General features: G+C 40.4%; 1 protein-coding gene across 2 annotated transcripts in view; it reads right to left on the minus strand.

Moving 5' to 3' along the window:
• dcun1d3 (defective in cullin neddylation 1 domain containing 3) overlaps positions 1–21,393 on the minus strand; it is a 65,480-nt gene that overhangs the window by 23,434 nt on the left and 20,653 nt on the right. For both annotated transcript variants that reach the window (XM_084342030.1, XM_084342031.1), the window contains exon 3: positions 21,290–21,390. The gene's annotated coding sequence lies outside the window, so the exon portion shown is untranslated. The remainder of the gene's footprint in view (positions 1–21,289; positions 21,391–21,393) is intronic.

Consider the following 21,393-nt stretch of genomic DNA (forward strand, 5'->3'; position numbering starts at 1 on the left):
AACTAACTGGAGAGGAGTTGCAGGCTTTTAAACTCTGTGTGGGAGTGTCCTTACAGAGTCGTTAGGGCAACTTCTGGGCCGTTGACCCAACCGACTCAACGACCCTTAAGTGGCCCTAATGACTCTGAACTCAGAGCTAACACGTCTTCAAGAAACTGAAGCAAGTCCAGTTGCCGACGACATAGCACTTAGAATTACCATGACCTGGATGACTGAGAACCTTCATCAGCAGCTAGTAGAAAAAAGATAAAGAAGTTTTTGTCATTTTATTGCAACTTTAATAGACTGGTAGAAATTCTCAGAGAGAAGTTTTTGTACTGGATGTTTGCCTGTGTGGGCAGGTCAGTGGTGATCCTTCCTGTCACTTCACATCACTCTTAAGACTGCCTTCAAGATATCTGAGAAGGCATGTCCTCTCGAAGGTCACCGCTTTGTGTAAATGGCAGTAAAAATGTTGCTAATGACAAATAAATGAGGTAAATTCTTAAAAAAAAAAACAACTTCAACTGATTTTGAATTACTATCGAAGAGTTTTAATCAATGTGATTTGTGGTGTTTTATCTTAGTGATGGAAAACATCACTAAGATATGCACATGTTGCTCAGTGTTTTTTCACAGCATCCCCACGAAGATCAGTTGTCAATCACAGTGGCTCAACACATTCCTGACTGTCGTTTAATGAACTGATTGAAGGTTGAACCACTAATGAGACTTATTAATCAGCAACAGACAGGAGTAAAAAGCATTTCCATCAAAATGTCACAGAATATGACTTCAAGTTAGTGTATGGCCACACAAATCCAGCCGGTCCACACAGGTCATAGGGATGCCAGGCTGACCTAGATACTATAAATAACACCGGCTGCAGTTAATTAGTGAAGTAATAAGATTAGATAGCCTGACTGGAAAGAAATGGACAAGAGCTGGAGTAAAGGAGGTCTAATCCTCTTCAGCAGCTGTGAGCCTAATCACAGATCCATACACAACAATAATGTAGTTTTGACTCATTCAGCCGAAAAAAAGGTTGATTGTATGACATAAGTGGTGAATTTTAATTAAGCAGCATTTTGATAGTGAACCATGGTAACAATATAAACACCAGGCAGTCGTGACAGCCGTTGCAAATCTTGGATTTTAGATCTGATCTTTGGCTGAAATTGAGCTAAAGTGCCCTTTTTATAACTGGCAGGCTGAAACACATCAGTGTTACAGCGACAGTATCCAGCCTTACATGCATTTTGATAAGGCGTCTGCTTGAAATGGTATTTAGCTGTTGGCTGAGGTTACCGGTATCCATAAAAAGACAACAGGCATCAAGGGAGCAGATGGCAAATGTGGGCAATCTGCAATCAAAAACAGAACAATAAAGAGCTGGGAATGTTTACCTGTGCTTTCTAAGCCGACAAGGTCTCGTCTGCTTAGTTCTTGTTTCATGTCTATTCCACCACTGCTGTCTTTGCTATAATTCCGTTTCAGCTATATATTTTAATCCATCAGGATATTAAAGGTACAAATAAATCCTTCCTGGCTGCTTCTAACTCAAACCCCCACACTGAAATGGAGAATAACTGTGATTCAGACATGTAGACTGGTAGCATTTGACCCAGCTTTGATTGAACACCAGGGTGACTGCAGAAGAAGGAACTCCACACTGACCCTGCAAAATACTTCATGTCCTGTTGTACTTTGGGACTCTCACTTCTTTGACAGCGCAGTAGTTACTTTGCTCGACAGCCGCACGCTCAGCAGTGCTGAAGTCCATTAAAGCACAGAGCACTTTATCATTCCTCTGGGAGAATACATGAACAAACAAGAAGTGACGCCCCATTTTGGATTTTTTTTTTTTAAAAAGGAAGGAACCTGGTAGGAAATGACAACTGTCTGACACAGTTAAGCGAGGCTGGTCGATTGCCCAACTTAGTGAAAGTGCTAAACGAATCCAAAAGCTCCCAACCAGCAGCAGACGAGACGTTATTCTCGGGTTTCCATCACCAAGAGGTTGGCAATGAAACAGGAACAAACCATGTTATATAAATAGTATAAGGCTTTATTTTCACAAATGATGTGCATGAAACTTCCACTTAGCACAATTTGTTTATGTGTAATTAATTTATACTCATGCTATGGTTAATATAGAACACTAGCCTGTAAACAGTTTGCATGAAATAATTGGATGCAGAACATTATAAATCTTTTCCACTTCTCCTAAAATTACAGTGCTCCTATGCAAAGCCAAGTCTGATAGGACAGAACACAAACCTTCACTATGATAAACCTTTTACATCAGGCAGGTGAAAAGACCATAAAGTTTGGATAATTATGCATTCTCTTAAAGGTTATAGGGAGGAAAGTGAGAAAATGGACAGCATCTTATTAAAGTTCCCAACTCCCTGTGGACATGCCTTTTTCTATTGTAACCAAACGTACCAGTGTTGAAGTAATAATTGCTCTTGCCAGAGCGCTACAGTTCACATTGTGTGTGTGTGTGTGTGTGTGTGTGATTAGAGCCGACGTCCCACTCCTGCAGATCATCTTAACACAGCTCCAATTACACAGGAGTTGATTAGATGTTCCCTGTAGAAAAGGCCGGGAGGGAACACAGGGGACCCAGACAGACAAATGGAGCACAAAAATTGACCTCAGATTATTGTAAGAGCAAACAGTATTACTGATTGTAAGGTCTTTTTTAATCCTCAGATAGATAGGTACTAGCCGAACATACCATTATATTAAATGTAGACATTATCGGTAATAATGTTATCAAATTATCAAATTCTGATAAAATAGCGCTCAAAGTTCTCTCAAAAAAAGTCAAATTTATTCAAGCAATGAGTCAAGTAAATAATCCAAGGTTATCTACTAACAAAGTAAGATTTCCGAGTAGGGAATAACATTAAAAGAAATAAAAAAAACAAAAACATATCAAATAGCAGCTCCTGTCAAGACTAAACAGGTAGGTACTAACATTCGCTAATGTTTGAGCACTTAAGAGGCCTGAATGCTTGCAGCTCTGTGAAGCTGTACTAAGGCACGCAGTGCTTTGAGTTAAATGTCAGTATGCTAACATAATCACAGTGGCAATGCTAAGATATTGTTTAATAGGTGTAATGTTTACCTTGATCGCCTTGTTGGTTTATCGTGTTGGCGTGCTGAAATTAACTACTTATCACTAAATACAAAATATAGTTAAAGCTGCTCTAAGTGTTGTCCCCATCCTCCTCTCTACATCACCACACTTGCATGCACTTTAGTGTTTTTCATCACATGCCGTGTTTGGTAACAGTGTTGGGCAAGTTATTTTCAAAATGCAATATATTACATATTGCTAGTTACCTTCATTTTAAAGTAATATATTACGCTACAATATTACTGTCTGTGTAGAGTAATGCATTAGCTATTACACTACTTTTTCGTAACTTTCAACAAAATGCCCAAATAACCTATATAGAACAATGAAATAGCCTAGATCTTTTTAAATAAATGAATGGCCTTGGACACAGGGATGAGCTTATTTAAAAAAAGGGGGAAAAAGCAATAGTTGTGGAGAATTTTCAGTCATGACAAAAGTGGTTGACTAACACACAATATAAATAGGGTGTGATTATTTATATTGTTTAATGGCCAGATAAAGCGACATTGACATCATGTCGGTCATCAGACACTATTTCATCCAACCAAGCATCGACCATAAAAAAGAATCCCTCAGAATGAACGAGTAACAGCAGCTGTCTAGAGCAGCAGATTTTGCTAAAATCAACAGCCATGCAGAGGGTAATACATCACGGAGGTGTTAAAGCTACCAAAATATCTACAGACAGAGGTCTCAAGAGACCATGATGCAATGCAACCAAAAGACATTTTGTGTTCAGTAAGGGGTGCTACTCGCAGCTTTTCTCAGCTGAAAAATCTCTCACCCCAGTAAATGTAATAGCTCTCTCCGCCTGCTGTACACGTGTAAGGCTCAGCCGAATGCAGCGCCTTCACACCCAGTCACTGGAGGTTTCTGAGAGATACCCTGAGACATGTAGGAAAACAATAATTGAGAAATTGTGGGTATATCAATGATATAAATTATGAACTGAAAATAAATCGATTTTTTGAGTATCGGAAGGGCTATATATCACAAAGGCTACTTTTGTCGAAACAAACACCTGCACGACTCTGTGCTCGAGTGCCTTGTACACCGTTTGAGGCTGATCTATAAAAAAGATTGTTAATAAGACGTAAATGACTACTCCTGAGACAGCCAGTGGAGCGAGCAGTCCAGGGTGACTGTTGGGAAAAGGTCGCATGTCCCGGGAGTGTCACCGCTCTGCTGGTGCCCTGCCTTGGAGTCTCACTGTGACACCAGCTCAGCAGGCCCTGACACTAAGCCAGGCTGACAGCACCATACACTGTCGGCTCTCCTCCGCACTACCTCACTTACTTAGAAAACTGCTATGTCTTGGTTAAAGAAACAAATCGGTTTGGTTCAAAGGGAGTTTTGAGTGAAGACACTTTTAGCTTGGAGTTTTGCTTTTTCCTTCAATTTGATGTCTTTGGGTTCTGTATCAGTTGAAAAGAGTTGGTCCGCAGTGCATCTGTACAGGGGGCAAAATGGACGAAAGCAATTGAGTCAGCTCATAAAACAATTGTTAGATGACTAGATTTAAAAGTGTATTTTGTAAAATATGTCCAGAATTTAAGTTAGCTCCAGAAACCTAGGGGGCAGCATATCAGAGTGCTCTTTGCTAGCTATCCTTTGCTGTAGCTAGATACCGTTAGCTATCAGAGAGTCTAGAGACTGAATATTTTCACATTTTCCTCGATGAATTGAGGATTTATTTCAACCAAACCAGAGGTAATTGTGGAAATACAAGTTTTATGAGGTGCGTTTTTACGACAAGTTAACAAGGCAATTAAGCTCATGTTAGTTCAGTAAGAGAGAAACTTGAATTCAGAGGGTGTCTGGTTGTATTTTTCTGTTTGATAAGAAAATGTTTTCCTTTATTACACTGAAAGCTAAAACAGCTTGGGCCAGGGCTAGCTGGTTAGCATGCTAACCTCAGTAGATATCTCTGCAAAACAGCCAGCCCCGGCCCGTCCCATCTGGTAGACGTCTCCGACGTAACATCAACACTGTTCTTTCTTCACATTCTGTTGATAATGCTTGTTCATTTTTTGAATGTTTTAAACTAAAATTCTGGCGATATCTTACACAATGCTCATTTAATAACAGAAATATAGACCCAATAGAAATAGTTGTTTTCATTTTACCTCCTGTTTTGACTATGTCTGTAAAGGCCTTCCTGTATTGATCTCTATAGATTACAATACTACCATAAGACTGTGAGGGAACACAGCTGTGACATTATTTCATATTGATTAAGTGATTGATTAATGGGTTGGATTTTGGTATGTTTCCCCTCCAAATCCCTCTGCGCATGGACAAAATCAATCATCAATAAGATTTAACTGCTCTTTAACCCCAGCTTCAAAATAATTGAGGAACTCAGCCTAAAGGTCAAACATTGGGGTAAATTAGTTTCTCCTAAAAATACTATGCTCAATATTTTATCACTCTGTTATGCCAAAGCTTCCAGCAATAAAGCTTTTAATGAAACCTGCAAGTCTTCTGCTCATACAGATATACAGAAACCCTCCCTGTGGGGTCTTCAGTGGGGGGTGCAAACTGGTGAAACACAATCCAGGAGGATAGAGTGGTCGGAGGTGATAAAGCAGCCGAAGCGATGATGCTCAGAGGACAGTCAGAGGCCGGTGATCAGGGTGCCACCGTGGCTTCTCCATGCCACCACACCCGCCTTCCTCACCAGCCAATTACAGTAATTAGAGGATCGTTTCCAGTCGCTGAAAGATGAAACGCTCAATTTCCTGGCTGCTAAGATAGCTCTTGCTGGACATGTTTCAGCATCGGCATGAAAAGTGTAATTGTTAATAAAAAGTGCGCAAAAAGCATACAAGAAAAAAATGCAGGGTGTCTCTCTTATATTAATATGATTTGAAATTGAATGTAATTTGTTGATTATGTGGGTCTCTGGTGAACAAGGGACAGTGTTGTTATAGTGTTTTTCACACTACAGTTCCCAGAGAAAAACACAGGGTATGCAGAGGTTTAGTTGAGAAAACTGTTTTATTTGCCCATCCAGTCATAATAACTATCACTGTTCATGCTAACGAGCCTGTTTCTCTCCTGGGTATTAGTTTTTGTTGCTGCAAGAAGGTCAAATGCATCAGTTTCACTGTAAGCTGAATCACTATTATGTTAACAGAATAGAAAATTACTGACTGTTTACACGCACAAAGTCATCATAATTGATAGTGATCCACTTTGTGAATTAAAATCAAAAGCTCTATCTGTCATGCATTAATGGTCAGGTCACTGGGGTTACTGTACTGTGCTTTTGCCACAGCCACTTGAGCTCTTGTGTGTGGCGAATGAGCCAAAAATAAAATAAGTCCTCAAAAATGAGAGCATGAAGCATCTCTATTTGGGATCTTCCTGTCCTCTAATGTTATTGCCTTGCAGAGCTCTGATGCAACACAGTGAATTAACCTGCAGCGTTGTGCTTTGGTCGGAGTGGGCTGCAGCTCAGAAGCGCCCCAACACAAAAACTGACAGAGAGAGATATTCATATGTAAAAAAAGGGTTGTGGGCTCAGTGACATAACTACTGTGTGCTAACACTTTAAAATTCTCTGTACAACAAAATTAAAAAGTATCCTGGCATTGCCAGACCAACTGTCAAATGCGAATCAGTCTGTAACCACTCAGTTCATGTCCGATTTCCAAGGGACATTATCAACGGGCACAGACCAAAGTGCCTCTGGACGCAGCTGGATAGGCTTATAACCCATCAGCAACACGAAACGTGTGATGTTGCACTGAGCATCATATACACAGCTAGAAGCACAGATGAAATGTGAGCTTGTTAGCCTTCACTAAATTGTAGTCCAGGGAAGCCAGCTAGCTTCTTCGTGGCCTGATACTTTGTTTGTATTTCAGTTGTTGTAATGTCATCACCCACCTCTACAACTACTGGCAAGTTAGCATCCGACCATGTAACAACAGACGCACTCGGCATAAAGTCACTAATTAGCATGGTCAATCATTAAATTGAAACACTGGCAGTGCAGTAGTACCTGTGCCTTACAAAGGTTAGAACAAACAATTAAGTTAGGCCTTGGGTTGCTTATTTCTTGCCTAAAATCTGTGTGGATTGCTGTTGAAATATGTAAAAGCAACTATTTTACACAACAATACCCTACTTCCCATGCTCAAACCCCATTGGCCCACAGAACATTATATCAAACCATAGACTGTATATAAAGTCAATGCATCACCCCCACCCCATTAGATAAACAGTTGTGATTGCCTGAAACGTGCCAAGTCGAATGGAAATCTGTCGGAACAGAAGGAGGGCCAGACGCATCGGCTATAACAAATAAAACATGAGCTTGCAGATTCGTTTGGCTACTTAAAAGGTCTAACTTTGGCAAATATTAGCATTGAACCAGAAATAGAATTTATGTTTATCATAAATTCCATTCCCAAAGAAAGATTACACATCTTCTCTATTAGTGAAAATAGTAAAACTAACTATTGGATAAGAGCAATTTTGAAAACACTTCTTTAACGATAGTTACATATTACAGAACTGTGGCAGACAAATACAGATATTAGATTGAGAGACTAAAAATTGATATAGTAATAATAAACTGAATGTTGAGACCGATATCTGAGTCATGGCGAGTTATGTGTTAAGAATTAACTTGGAAAAAAAAATCACATCAATTTGTCAGATATGCAATAGGATGCGAGAGTTTAGAAGGGGTGAGATGGAGTTACAGGTGAGACAAAACCTCAGAGGGTGTCCTCTGTTCCTAGTCTTACTGACGTGTGTATTGTCGGCTTAATAAGAGCCTCTCCCAATCAGTGTAATAGAGAAGAGTGGTGACTGTCAGTTACTTTGCACCTCTTCTTTCATGCGTCTGCAGGTCTGAACCTAATGGTGACATGAGGGCTCATCGCTGTAATGAGAGCCCCCCATCCCCGTGTCTCCTGAGTTGGATAATGTTATGAGCGTACAGCTTTAGGCTTTAATGCCAGAGGATTAGATGCACTGAGACTAAATGTTACATAAGTTTGCGTCGTCCATCTCTGAAGTCTCCACTGTAATGACACTTTCGTCCATTGAGCATGAGAAGCCCCAATTTAAAAGAAAATACTTATTTTGTCTATTATTTACTCTGGTCGCTTCAAAGGTCCAGTGGTGTATGATTTTAGGGTATTTAGGGGCGGAAATAATTTGATATAGGCAATATAGAATGTAATACTCATTATTGTGATTCTATTAGTTTATAATCACTTAAAACTAAGAATCATTGTGTTTTCCGTTCCTTAGAATAAGCCTTTGTATCTTCAGATATACTGAATCTTCTCTCAAGGAGTCTGCCATGTTGCACCACCATGTCTGTCACATTGACTGTTAGGACAGGAAAAGGCTGCAAAACCGTGAATTCAACAAATGCTAGAAAGTCTGAATTTTACAAGATGACAAACAGAACACAATGTTACAATCAGAAGATACCATTCTGACTTCTCGAGTACCACAGTTTGTATTCTCTCTCCCAACACCGTGATACCCACAACTAAAAGGAGGGCTGACTTTTAATGCTTTCACACAGCCTCAGTCTATTTCTCACTTCTCGTCCACACGCCCACAGTGAGAGCTGTTAAAGAGGGACAGTAACTCAAAAAGCTTAATCTCACACAGAGCTGTAGTGAATCCCTCTGTGTTACCTTGGGTCAGTGACACCCAAATGCACACACACACACAGATACATCAGAATTTCACTGACAATTGACAAAATGTTCTAGGGAACTTCACCCTTGTAAACAGTAGCAGTCCCAAAAAAAATTGCTGAACATCATCCCCATCCCCTGCCATCCCTTCAAATCCGGCCTCTCTCAAGGGAACAATGGGAGAAATGTTTGGCCTTTGGAGCCGGTGAGCGGGGCCATTGAGCGCCTTGCTGCGGGATCGGATGCAGTGAATTAGTGTAAAGCCTCAGCGGAGAATAAAGCTGACGCAACGGCACTGCTGTGGCCTTGCTATCAGCTCCTGCCACGCAACACTGGGCCCCACCTGGAAACTCCAGTGTTGGGAACAACTGATTCTACCTTGCCCACGCTGAGGGATATATTTTAATATAGAATATGCAGATACGGATGTGCATGCAAAGGTTGAGGTGCACTTGATGGATAAGGGATGGGATTCACGGGAAAGTTGAGCCAAGAGTTTTCAGAAGGTTTAGTTGACAATCGAAAACACTGGATACATGTCAAACTTCTAATATCCTCTAGTGGTGGTATGTTTCAGTGGGTTATCTACAAACCAGATGATCCATGTTGAAAATTCCTCTAGTTGGTCAAAGACCCTTGATAGCAGTATCAGATAATGAAACCCGAAAGACAAATAATAAGCAAACCTAACATCATTGCCGATTGCCACACAAATCTGACACTCTGAATGTCTGAGTGTCCTTGAACACACCAACAGGTAGATTACTTTGATGATGTCATGAAGTAGCGTGGGATCATGAGAGTTGTCCTCTTCTTGGTTAAACAGCCAACATTGCTAACAAAAAAATACTTGTTTGTGACTCCAGCAGAAATGTTCACAGACAAGGTAACTTATTTAAATTTTATTCCTTTTACGTTTAGTCATGTTCGCAGACTTCCTTCCTCACTCTCTGTCTGATGTATCATCTGATGTTTCCACTTGAAGTTAAAGTGACAGCACCCTTACCTTGAATAGAATTCGGATTTCTTTGGGTTTGAACATTGTTGGAAATATTCAGGATAATGTAGGTACACAACACAATAAAATACTGCATATAACGAATGTTTAGTCTTTTTTATACATTTTAATGTGGAAATGTTTCACATTATACCTTTAATGGTTTGAAATGTGTAAAACCACCAGCATGGTCCTGTACTGTAAATCAAAACAGTCCATGGTCCTGGCATGTCCTCTTTACTCCGGCTCTCATGTGTAAAGAGAAGCTTCTCAGCCCCGTCTTATGAATGGCATCTTGCAGCCCTTTTCAAAATGGCCCCAAGCTAAAGGGGCAAGTGGCATTCCACCATATGCCTGCACAAAACCACCATATGCCCCACTGGTTAATTCATTTTTCCAAGGCCACAGGGCTATTTTTCAGCATCTCGACATACCAGTGATACCACAACACACTCTTGAACCTTCGTTCAACCTCCAGTGCTGCGTGGCATTTCAATCCACTGATTCCAAAATCTCTTTGCCATTTAGTGATAAATCTGCTGTTTCTGTCTCGAGTCTATTCTAGTGACATTACAGACCAGTGTGTGTAGGCGTGAAAGTGACTGTGCCTGGGTGTGTGAAAGAGCATACGGAGAGTAAAGATAGGTCTTCATGAGTGTGTATGTCAGCGAGACAGAGACAAGAGAGCGAGTAAGGCAGACAGTGTGAGCGAGAAAGCAAGACAGAGTAGAGATCGATGCTTGGAAATAATGGGGTCTATGATGCCACTGAGAAAAAGGGTCAGCTCCTGGTAAATTTGGGGTAAAATCAGGGCTCTGCTGCGTGGAACTGACAGATGGAGGATGGGTTCCCAGGGAGCCGGACCTGCTACAAATAGCTCTGCGTGTGTACACTCTCCTGTGCGTTCGTACATGCACAACATGAATAAAGCTAAGAACAAGAAGACAAGTTCTAACACAGATGTACACACACTTAAAAATAAGTACATGGAATATTCCACACTGATGCTTTCAGACAACACATGTAGGCTTTAATTAACATTCAGCTTATGCGATGGACAACGAGACACACATATGATTATACCCCTTTCACACTGGACAAAAACCCTACTAACACCCACGAACATCTGGCTTTTGTCTTCAGTAGGAATTAGTACAATCAGCATTCATTCCCGTGTTAAATGACTCTGCAGTAGTCACGGCTATTTATCGGCTCCAGCCCCAGATGGCAGTGATGGAAACATGACACCTGGGTGGACACACTAACGTGTGCGATGCAATCACGCTCGTTGAAGTTAAGGATGCTGCCAAGTAAAGAGTTTTCTATTCGTCTTCCTTCAAGCAGCACTCAAGCGTTGTTCAGGCAGCGTTGAGTTTGAAAAAGAGACTAAAGTAAACAAAAGTAACAAGCGCAATAGCCACCACTGTCACTGGCCTCCAGAAGGTATCATGTTATTTCCAGGGGCTAGTAAAAACAAAGGTAGAAACAATGGAAAATGTATTTTTTCAGACAAAACTATTGTTTTTGTCTACTACTACTGTGACTGTAGTTATGTCTGAAAAAATATACACATAAGAGTGTACTATAAACATGTCATCTTGGTTCTCATCTCTCTATACTACGTGACAAGATGTGATCTGGTTCTTGTCCTGTTTGCACTTGGTTTTGTCCCCTCCTTGGCACTAACTCTGAGGGATCCAGAGAAACTGCCTAATCACATTGCAGTTTAGTGATCAAGGTTAAAGGAACAGAGAAACAAGGTAACACATACAGTAGCTCTGATGATTAGCCTGCTGCCCTGTCCTAGTTCTGCCATAAAAGTGAGCTAATTTGCAAGAAATGCAGGGGATTGAACAACTTTGAAGAATATAAAGCAGTTTAATGAGGACTGCATGTTTTGTCTGTATGTCCATTCACCAATATTCTTTGTTCTAAAGATGGACAAGGCTTTATTCGTAATGAAAACACCCTCCATTAGTCTTTTATCGGATGAGTGACAAGCAGTCCTACATACAGGTGGTCGTGCCCGCGGAAAATAAATGAACTGGGTGTTTTTTTTTTTCTTTTTTGCTGTGTGAATCTAGCTCTAAAAATATCAGCTATAGAAACAGAGAGAGGGAGTCCGAGAGTGCCTGAAGGTATAATCTGTTCAGCAGAGAGGTTTAATTTGTGTCACGAGTGTCAACATCTGTTATAATGAACTTGCCAAGCTTGTCACACGGGAAATAAGAGGGACTGCAGGAACATCAGGTGAGCGGTCATCTCTCAGTCCATTACCTCATTTAGTCCTAACATTGTGTTAGAGCTCACTGTGACTTACATAAAAACAATGAACCTAATTTCCCCCATAGACATCAAGCACTTTCTGTGGCTAAATTAAAAGCACCTGAATGGTTCAAAGCCGGAAATGAACTGATCGTGAACAATCTTGCCTGCTACTTAATTGGCTTTAACACCTCAAAGAGATTATTCCAGTGCTTGGCAACATGTTTCACATTTGTTCACACTAAAGCAAATGTTATTGAAAAAATCTTATTAAATCATCCCACAGTAGGTATTTCAATGCACAATAGTTTTTCCACAAATAAAAAACATGGGATTCAGATTTTGTTCTTCTCTGCATTTTGTAAAAGATGTTCAATGTGACACAATAAAAGCCTAAAGCTGTTTTTTCATTACCTCTATTTGCTGGTGTTGAAGAAGGGCAGAGTATGTGCATACATTTTGCAGAGATTGTCGTTACTTGACAATGCATATCTGCACTAATAATGTATATTGCACTGACACTGTACATTTGTATTTATACTGAACTGATGCTATATATTTGCATAATGTACATCTTTTGTGGGATGTCTTATAATTCTTATATTGTTTCTTATATGTTATATAATATTATACATATTGCCATTTGGATTATTACTACTGATGCAATATTGGTAAGGAAGCATCACAATGTTATAGCTAGTGTGCTCACTCTAATGACTTAATGTACTGTTATTTAAGCTACCATAATGTTTTCTATGTAAAATATTAATCTGTAATGTAACTAGTATTTGCAGCTGTAAGATGAATGTGGTGGAACAAAAGTACCATATCTCCATCAAATATATGGTGGCAGGAAGTAGAACATCTCCTTAGAAGACAATTCTCCAGTATGTTCAGTACGTAAGTACAGTACTTGAGTAAATGTACTTCCACAAGTTCTAAAGGGGGGCAATAGCGTTTGATCACCACAGGGTTGGTCAGAAGCAGAGTTCAGGGTCAGCAGAGGGATAGGTGGCTGCGGGGACACTGGATCCTGAGCCGATTACTTTCCTCACCCCCAGGGCATCAGCGAAAAAGGCAGACGGGAGCTTTTCTCAGTGTGCTGTCAAGGTGAGGACATCCTGAACCATAGACACCCAACTGCCACCCACAGTGTTGCCCCGCATAGCACATTAGGTAATGAAACTCTTGTGAAAAGCTAGGATACAAGTTTCGGGCAGGGTAAAAACTATATAAAGGGTTTCAGTGTGTACGGAAACATTTTTATACTGCCTTTATACCTATATTTAGCTGTCAAAAAAAGTGACTCACTGCCTTCAAAATGAAATTCTAACTCAAAACCGGCAGCAGTCAAAATGAGAGGCATGCATTCCTTTTAATGCAGATGTTATTAACTGAAAAACAACTATGCATCTCACTTTAACATCATAACAAGACAATATTCTTAGAGAGATGATGTTTATATGTATTTACAGTAAAAGCTACTGAGTTGTGCTGAGTGGCATCATAAGTGGAAAATTACATTTGTTCAGTTTTTAGTGGTCCAAAATGTAAAATGTCAAATTATACGCTCTCGAACAAAAGTTTGAGTGTGCTTATGTTGCTGTCACACACACCCTTGTGTCATCCCGTTTAACAAAGTGTAGCCAGTCTGACAGTAAAAACTTCATTGATCCAAACATCTAGTTATTGTATAATGAAGCTTCAAAAGCTTATGCAACTGTGGCTAAGAATAGGTCCCGTTATGCCTCACAGAGTGATAAATTATTACAATCTGCAAGCCAACGCTTGTCTAAATGATCAACTTTTACTTTCAATAAATATCTCAAAGCTTTCACAGATTAGCATTAGCACTAAGAGACAATAAAGTAAATATTACCTGAGTGTTGGTGACTACACATTATGAAACATGGTAAACAAGGATTTCAGGACCACTCTTATGCTAAGGTTTGTAAAGGTAAATAAATTAATCAGATGTGGTGTGGTCCAACCTATCTGACGTTTTTGCTGTGCTGATTTTATGTACAATACATCCTCATACCAAAAAGACAGAATAGGTTGATGGCCAGCGACTGCCAAATTAAGTCAGAACACTGTTCCCAAAACAACATGACTGTTGCAGCGCCCCAGCAATAGGCATATCGGACCTCTGATGTACACTTGCAGTTTGGTTAGGTTTAGGCAAGAAAACTACTTGGTTAGGTTTAGGAAAACATTGAGGTTTGGCTTAAAATAACTACATTACTTCTGTAAATTCAGTTACAAACGCCCCTGCGTTACATATGTAACTTACATTACATTATGTACGTGACCTAACATACTGTACAACTGTAGAACAAAGAAGGTTTTACCATGTCCATTTACCGCAAAAATAAAGGGAAACAACTTTTATTGCAGTTTAAAGTAATTCTAGCATTAATTTAAACCAGCGGTTGAACTGTAGACTGTTGTATGTTTGATATGTCCTGATATACAATTTCAATGAACACCTACATGCCAATCGGAGACATTGCCTGTTATTCCTCGGTAACCTCATAACCTAATTCACAGCAGATTGGATGAATACATTGTACAAGTGATGGCAGTTGATAGGTCATACAAGCGCAAGATGAGAATGATGTTAGTAAGGGTAGGTAGAATGGCCATCAGATTGAACCGCCATCATTGTCCATCTCCTGGACTTGAAGTAAGCACCAGTCACCCTGAGTGAGGCGGAGGGAGAGAGAGGGATGTTGAGTGCAGCTGTAGGAGTCATTACATAAAAGCATTAACGGTCTCTGTCCTCACATGCAGTCGTGGCTCCTGTGACTGTGAAAGTGTAGTAGGTGTTATGGAATGTCCTACTATGATGGTGTTTTCTTGAACAAACCCAAGCTTGGAAGTGTCAAACCTAGCTGGAAATCAACTGTGGCTCTGGCAAACTAACAGGGCAAGGAATTTTTTTTAATTTCCTGTTGCTTCTTGTGAGTGGCAGGCAATAACTAGTATCAGAGCATGCAGTGATTTTGCGCTGACCTTAATGTCCCATGACCTCATAAGTACTCAGTAATCATTACTACATTTTTACATTAGTAGTCAGTACATTCTTTCAAATTGGCCTTAATTTTATCTCAACTACACACCTGTAAAGTTTAATGACTGCATCCTGCATGTTTGTGATGCTAGAGAGCTGACAAAATCGAAACCGCTTCTGTGGTAGTTCCTGCTCCAATAGGTGTCCTCAGGACCATATTTTATACATATTTCTTCATAACCTCGTGAAGATGTACATGTGTAACATGTAGGGAAATCTATATAGGAAATGTGTCTTAGTCTCATCCCCACAAATTTTTTAATAACCCTTACAAATGTGATGTAGTGACCAAATGTGTGCTTGGTCTGCTTCAGGCTACATAGGTCATCAGTCCCAACTTTATGATCATGCTTAGCACTGACATGTACAGGGTTGGGTTGTAACAGATTACATGTACTTTGGACAGTGTTCTCAGATTACAAAAAATTATTGATGAGGATGAACTATAATAATCCTCAATTAGACTTGAAAAAAATATGAAATAAGATTATAGCCATTACACTTTTAATGAAGTCTTTAAAACATGGCCGCTTCAAAATTCTGAAACTTTCTCATGAATTTGAATAGGCCAAATATGTTCTACTGTACCTCAAAGTAAGTTGCTCCACTTGCGTTACAAGAGCAAAGTCCTCCTTGCCGGCTGAAATTACGCCACATACATTACGTAACGTAAGTTACTCAGATAACATAAATAAGTTTGTCATTGAAGTAACTCAGTAATTTCAACCCAAACCATACTGTTTTCCTGAACCTAACAAAGTAGTTTTTTGGCCTAGAACTAACCAAACTTTGACCATATGATGATGGTTTGTTGCGTGTTGATGTTGTTGTGAGGACAGTGATATATGTCAATTTCAGAGACGCTGACAAGCTACCTAGTCAGTAGCTAACGTATTAGGATGTGTTGGAAAAAAATGAAGAGTGGACAAACTGCAATTAAATGGTCTTGCATTTCTATAGTGCTTTTCCAGTCTACTGACAGCTCAAAGCGCTTTACAATACTTGCCACATTCATCCATTCATACACTGATGGCGGAGGCTGCCATGCAAGGCGCCAGCTGCTCATCAGGAGCAATTTGAGGTTCAGTATTTTGCTCAAGGACACTTCGACATGTAGGGGAGCCGGGATTCGAACCAGTGACCTTCCGATCACTAGACGACCCGCTCTACCTCCTGAGCTACAGCAGCCCCACTTAAGGCTTTATGCTTATACCCTGGACAATTTTATTTCCACACTGTCCTCTAACACTCACATGCATGCTCCACCACCGCCGCCACACTAAACAACAACCAGCTGGGCCCAAGAACAAGAAGGCCTTTTCACAACTATTACAGCCAGCCTGAGTACAGTAATATCACATTCCTAATCCCTGCTGACAAGAAATGAAGTTGCAAAAATGAAATGAACAGGAATGGCTCCAAAGCCTGAAATAGCTGCATCAGACAGGAGTCTCGGAGAATAATGTAATTGGGGTGCTTAGTGACAAGCCGAGCAGGGAGGGAGAGAGGGGGAAAGTTCAGAGCTCTTCCGGGCTTCCACACAATATACTAAGACACATTAGTGTGAGACAAAAGGATTTGTCACGATGAGCTTTAAAGAGGCAGAGGAAGGTCCAGTGGCCATATGTAGCTGTGGTTTTCAAGTATCAAAATGACAGAGGGTGGTTTTCATTTATTAAATAATTCAGTATGAATTAATCTAGCCATCTTTATAAGGTGAAATAAATGAGTGTGACGTGGGTGTCATATGAGTTTTTTTCTGTCACATCCTACCTATTAGGCTAATATATCATTTTCAGAAGCTCCCTAAACAAATCTTTATCTAAATTAGGAAAAAAACATGCTGATTTAATTAACTTCAAGTACTTCTAATGCAGCATATACTTCATTTGTACTGTATGTCCCTTTGTGTGTCAAAATCCTTTCGATGATATTTCTTGATTATGATGGAGAGAGATTGAGCTGTCAGCAGCAATAAGTCAATAGAGCTCCTGTGCAGTGTCTGCCTCAGGCAGGCGTCACTGTGAAAGATGAAATGCCACAATCACTATTACCAGGAAGATTTTGAAAAGTTTATTCTGAGGATCCTTCTGATTAATGCAAATTACACCTTACTGCCTACAACTGGCAGGAGCTGAGAGATCTGACTATCTCTCACTAACTCTTTTCTTAACTTTCTCTGCTTAGCTGCTGTTTTAATACCTCAGTGTGCTACTTCTTTCTTCCATTTCCACATTAAAGTCTGTATTTTAAATATGAAATATGACCCTGTGTTTGTGACTTTCTTTCAGTGACACTGTGGCAAAGGGTTGCATGATTTCATTTGTGATGGGGTCATTTTTGCAAATCAAAATATAATATTTGAGTTTATATTTAATGATGTAGAATTTGGATGGATTGGGAAATGCTGTGAAATGGCTGGATTAGAAGGATTTTCTTTAAACCGTTACTCAGTGGAGCCAATCAAGCACATCTCCATTTATGGTGTATTAACCTGAGTTAGTTTAAAGTTCTCATTAAACGGCTAATGGAGTGCTATTTGTTTCGGCATTGTCACGTGTTTCCTGTAAAAACAGGCAGCAGCCAATAGCGAGAAATGTAGGTTATGCATTCAGCAGTTAGCGCTTACTTTATCAACAAAGCTATTGGTATCCATCAACCAGGAGAGTCCATAAGTCACCTCGGTACTGTAACTGGTGGGCACTTCCGGAAATGTTCATCGAGAAGCTGTATATCAGTATGTCTGTCAGCAGTTACTTTAGCAACAAGTAAAGCTATCTGTCCGGCGTTGCTCGAGGCAGAGCAGCCTGAGGGAAGCAGAGGAAAAAACAACAAATATTTTCTCTATAAAAAATGACTCCCAAACCCAAATTACTGAATTAAGTTATAATGTTATGCTTTTGTACAGTGATCTTACAAAACCCTAAATAACTACAAAACATTTTTTTTTGCCACTATTGGGCCTGATACTGGCTCATGGGTGAGATATGGAGCAAGACATATGTGAAAATAACACTTAAATTCACCAGCAAGATAAAATTTAGAGCTTTAGAGATAAGTTGTCAACTTTTCAATTAATCACCAACTATTTTGGTAATTCATTAATCGGTTTGAATAGTTGTTTAAGAAAAAAAAAATCTAAATGCTCTGATTCCAGATTCTTGAATGGTGAACATTTCTCACCATTTTCTGAAAATTTACAGACCACACAACTAATCAATAATTCAAGAAAATAATCAACAGATTAATCAACAATGAAAATAAGTGTTGGTTTTAACCCTAATAAAAAAGTATCCTCAAGATTGAATATTAAATCCCAATATAACTCTTTGTTTTCATTTTTACAACACAGTCTTAATACTGCCAAGGCCTTTAGTTGACCAACAGTCCTCCTCCTTCTTCTTCGCTCTCTCTCTCTCTCTCTCTCTGTCTCTCTTTGCTTCAACTCGTATTGGTCTGAAAATAGTGAAAATGTGTTATACCTGTAGCCATGGAAGCGGCAGTGGATCCCACTTAGACATCTCCCTGGGAGGCAAAACCCTCTCATTTAGACACACACATGCAAAGGATATGTGAGCTGCCACCTGTGATTATGGTGCAGTTACATAACGAGGTTTACAGTCTAGATGTGTGAACCTTGTGATCTACTGTTCTCCAGGCTCGCAGCGCCACTGCGCCGAAGCCTTACATTATGCAGGAGCCAGTACAGTACCTGTTGCCGACACAGACCGAGAGGCACTTTAAAAGGACGCTTTGAGCTCCATTAGTTGACGTCCTCGGCCGAACACAATGGCCTGGTGATGATCACACACAGGCTATTGCAAATCACCCTCAGAAGTCTGAAATCAGAGGCTGCAAGGGAGCGCGAATAGGATCACAGAAAGAGACTGAAAGAAAAAAGGAGAGAGAGAGAGAGAGAGAGAGAGGGAGAGGGAGAGAGAGAGAGAGAGAGAGAGAGAGGGTTCCTGCACTGATGAATCATTAGTGATAAAGCTGGGGCTGAGCCAGTACGGCTGTATTTAGAAACTTCTCACTCTTTCAACCCCCTCCCTTACTAATTGTCATCTCTTTTAGCATTTGACTGATGACTGGCTCTCTGAAAAGACGTGAGAAAAGGGGAGCCGGCACTCAGCTCTGAGGATAATGTCACACTTTGAAGCTGTCAAGGGTAACGGCCATGCACTCAACAGCCGTGACGGCCGAGGAAGAGCTATAGCTTGCTGTCCAAAAACAACTAGTGGCAAAAAAAACAGAGACAGTGAAGAATTTGTCAGAGATGCAGGCCCAATGACACATCAAGAGTCCTGTGTAGGCTGTAGCCATAGAGCAACATCCAGAGGGTTCAAATCTGCTGGAGGTTCGAAGGTGCTCTCCCCCAAGAAAACAATCACTATTCTAAAATTTCTATAATCTTTACAAATTCACGTCATATTTTATCTCCTAGCTAATGCACCAAAAGTCTGCTTGCTGGTTAACGTAGCGGGATGATAACTGTTCATAAAATTATAATTTTTATAACTCTTTACAGAAACTATTACAATCAATAGTGATATAATATATGTAATTCATATTACATTCTAGTTTTTCAGTTTTTAATACATTTGAAAGTAGTAATGTACAAAGACAGTCTTCTGCTGGGGAACAAACCGCACGTACAACTGCAGTGCATGATGATGGATTTTTGTCGGCTAACCTGGAAGTTAGCATCGCCCTAGTTCCCTCGACAAAAAGCCTATGAGATTTTTTAATTGGATTTTGGATTACTGCCAAAAATAAGCTCTATGGCAAACACAAGCATATGATACTTACATGGTCCTCAGCAAGATAATCTTCACAGATGAACACCATTTCTGTGATTTTCGAAGTGTAAATTAAATTGCTAGAAGTAAAAAGACAATGTTGGACTATAAACACACAACGTGGTATGTATATAATATATATTGGGAGGGGAGATAACTATGTTTTCCTAGAAGACTGTATACCTAGAACAGCGTTACAGAATATGATGACACAAGAGAGCTGACTAACAGAATGATTGGCACACTTCAATTTCAATCCCTCTGACACGGGGGTCCTGGTGTGGTGAGACTGCCGTATTGTCAGACGCACGAGCACACGCATGCATCCTCGGGTCAAATGCTGTTGATTAGTTGTTGGTGACAAGTGTGAAAGGCATCACTCTGCGCTGAGACACAGCACCCGGCAGCATGGTATATCGATACACACTGCATAACATGCATAGAAACTTTCATTACGGAAAGACTATCGCAGGTCAAAAAGATGCATGAAGATTTGCCCCGGTCATGAAGCAGCTGTGCAGCAGTCAGTCTTTCCACCTGATGAAGTACAGGGGAATTTGCTTTAGTATCAACAAATTACCTCCCATTTTATCAGCTCTTTTCCATGAAGGTAAATGGTGGGATAACAGGATTTATCTTATCGTGAAAGCAGAGCAGATGGGCAACAAAAGGCAGCAAACTCAGGGCTGTTAATTTCATGTGGGAAGCCTTTGTGAAAGCCTTTCATCTTCATAATGTTGCTTTCATTTACTTTTGATTAGCATCTGATCAAATACAATGGTGGATTGTCTGCCGGAGTTTTTCTGAATGATACGTCTGTGCATCAAGTTGCTGTCAACTGGTAGTGCCATGATGTGGGAGGGAGGGAGAGAGAGAGATAACCAAGAGAGAGAGAGAGCGAGAAAGAGAGGAGGGGAGGAGAAAAGAGAGAGGGAGGGAGGGAGGAAGGGAGGGAGGGAGGCTGCAAATGGCAGTTTTCTGTGACACCATGGGAGGGAGAGAGGGAGGGAGAGACAGGGAGGAGAGAGGGAGGGAGAGAGCAAAGAAATAGTCAGAGGGAGAGAGAGTGTGAGAGTGTGTGTGAGAGAGAGAGAGCGAGAGAGAGAGAAAGAGAGAGAGAGAGAGGGAGAGAGGGAGAGAGAACAGCAGTCCAAATAGATCAGATTGCAAAAGATTGATAGAGAGAGCTGTTCAGTTAATAAGCAGTGTATTGTACAGTTTTATGGGAAATGTGAAGGACAGACTTCATGTCAACGAAGGTGAAGGATGAGCAGAAGACCAGCTGAAGAAATTGCCTTAGAAGATGGAGATACAAAAAGCTGAATTTTCACTGGGATAATCCTCGTTTCGCACCTGTTCTGCCCGTCCGGCGCTGTCTGACTGACTTGGCCCCAAGGTTTCTGGTGCGATCCAGCCTGGTCAGAACTGCGTTTCGTCTGCGCTCGCAACAGCACCTG

The sequence above is a fragment of the Pagrus pagrus genome, assembly GCF_965226575.1.
Source record: "Pagrus pagrus genome assembly, chromosome: 21".
Lineage (NCBI taxonomy): Eukaryota > Metazoa > Chordata > Actinopteri > Spariformes > Sparidae > Pagrus > Pagrus pagrus.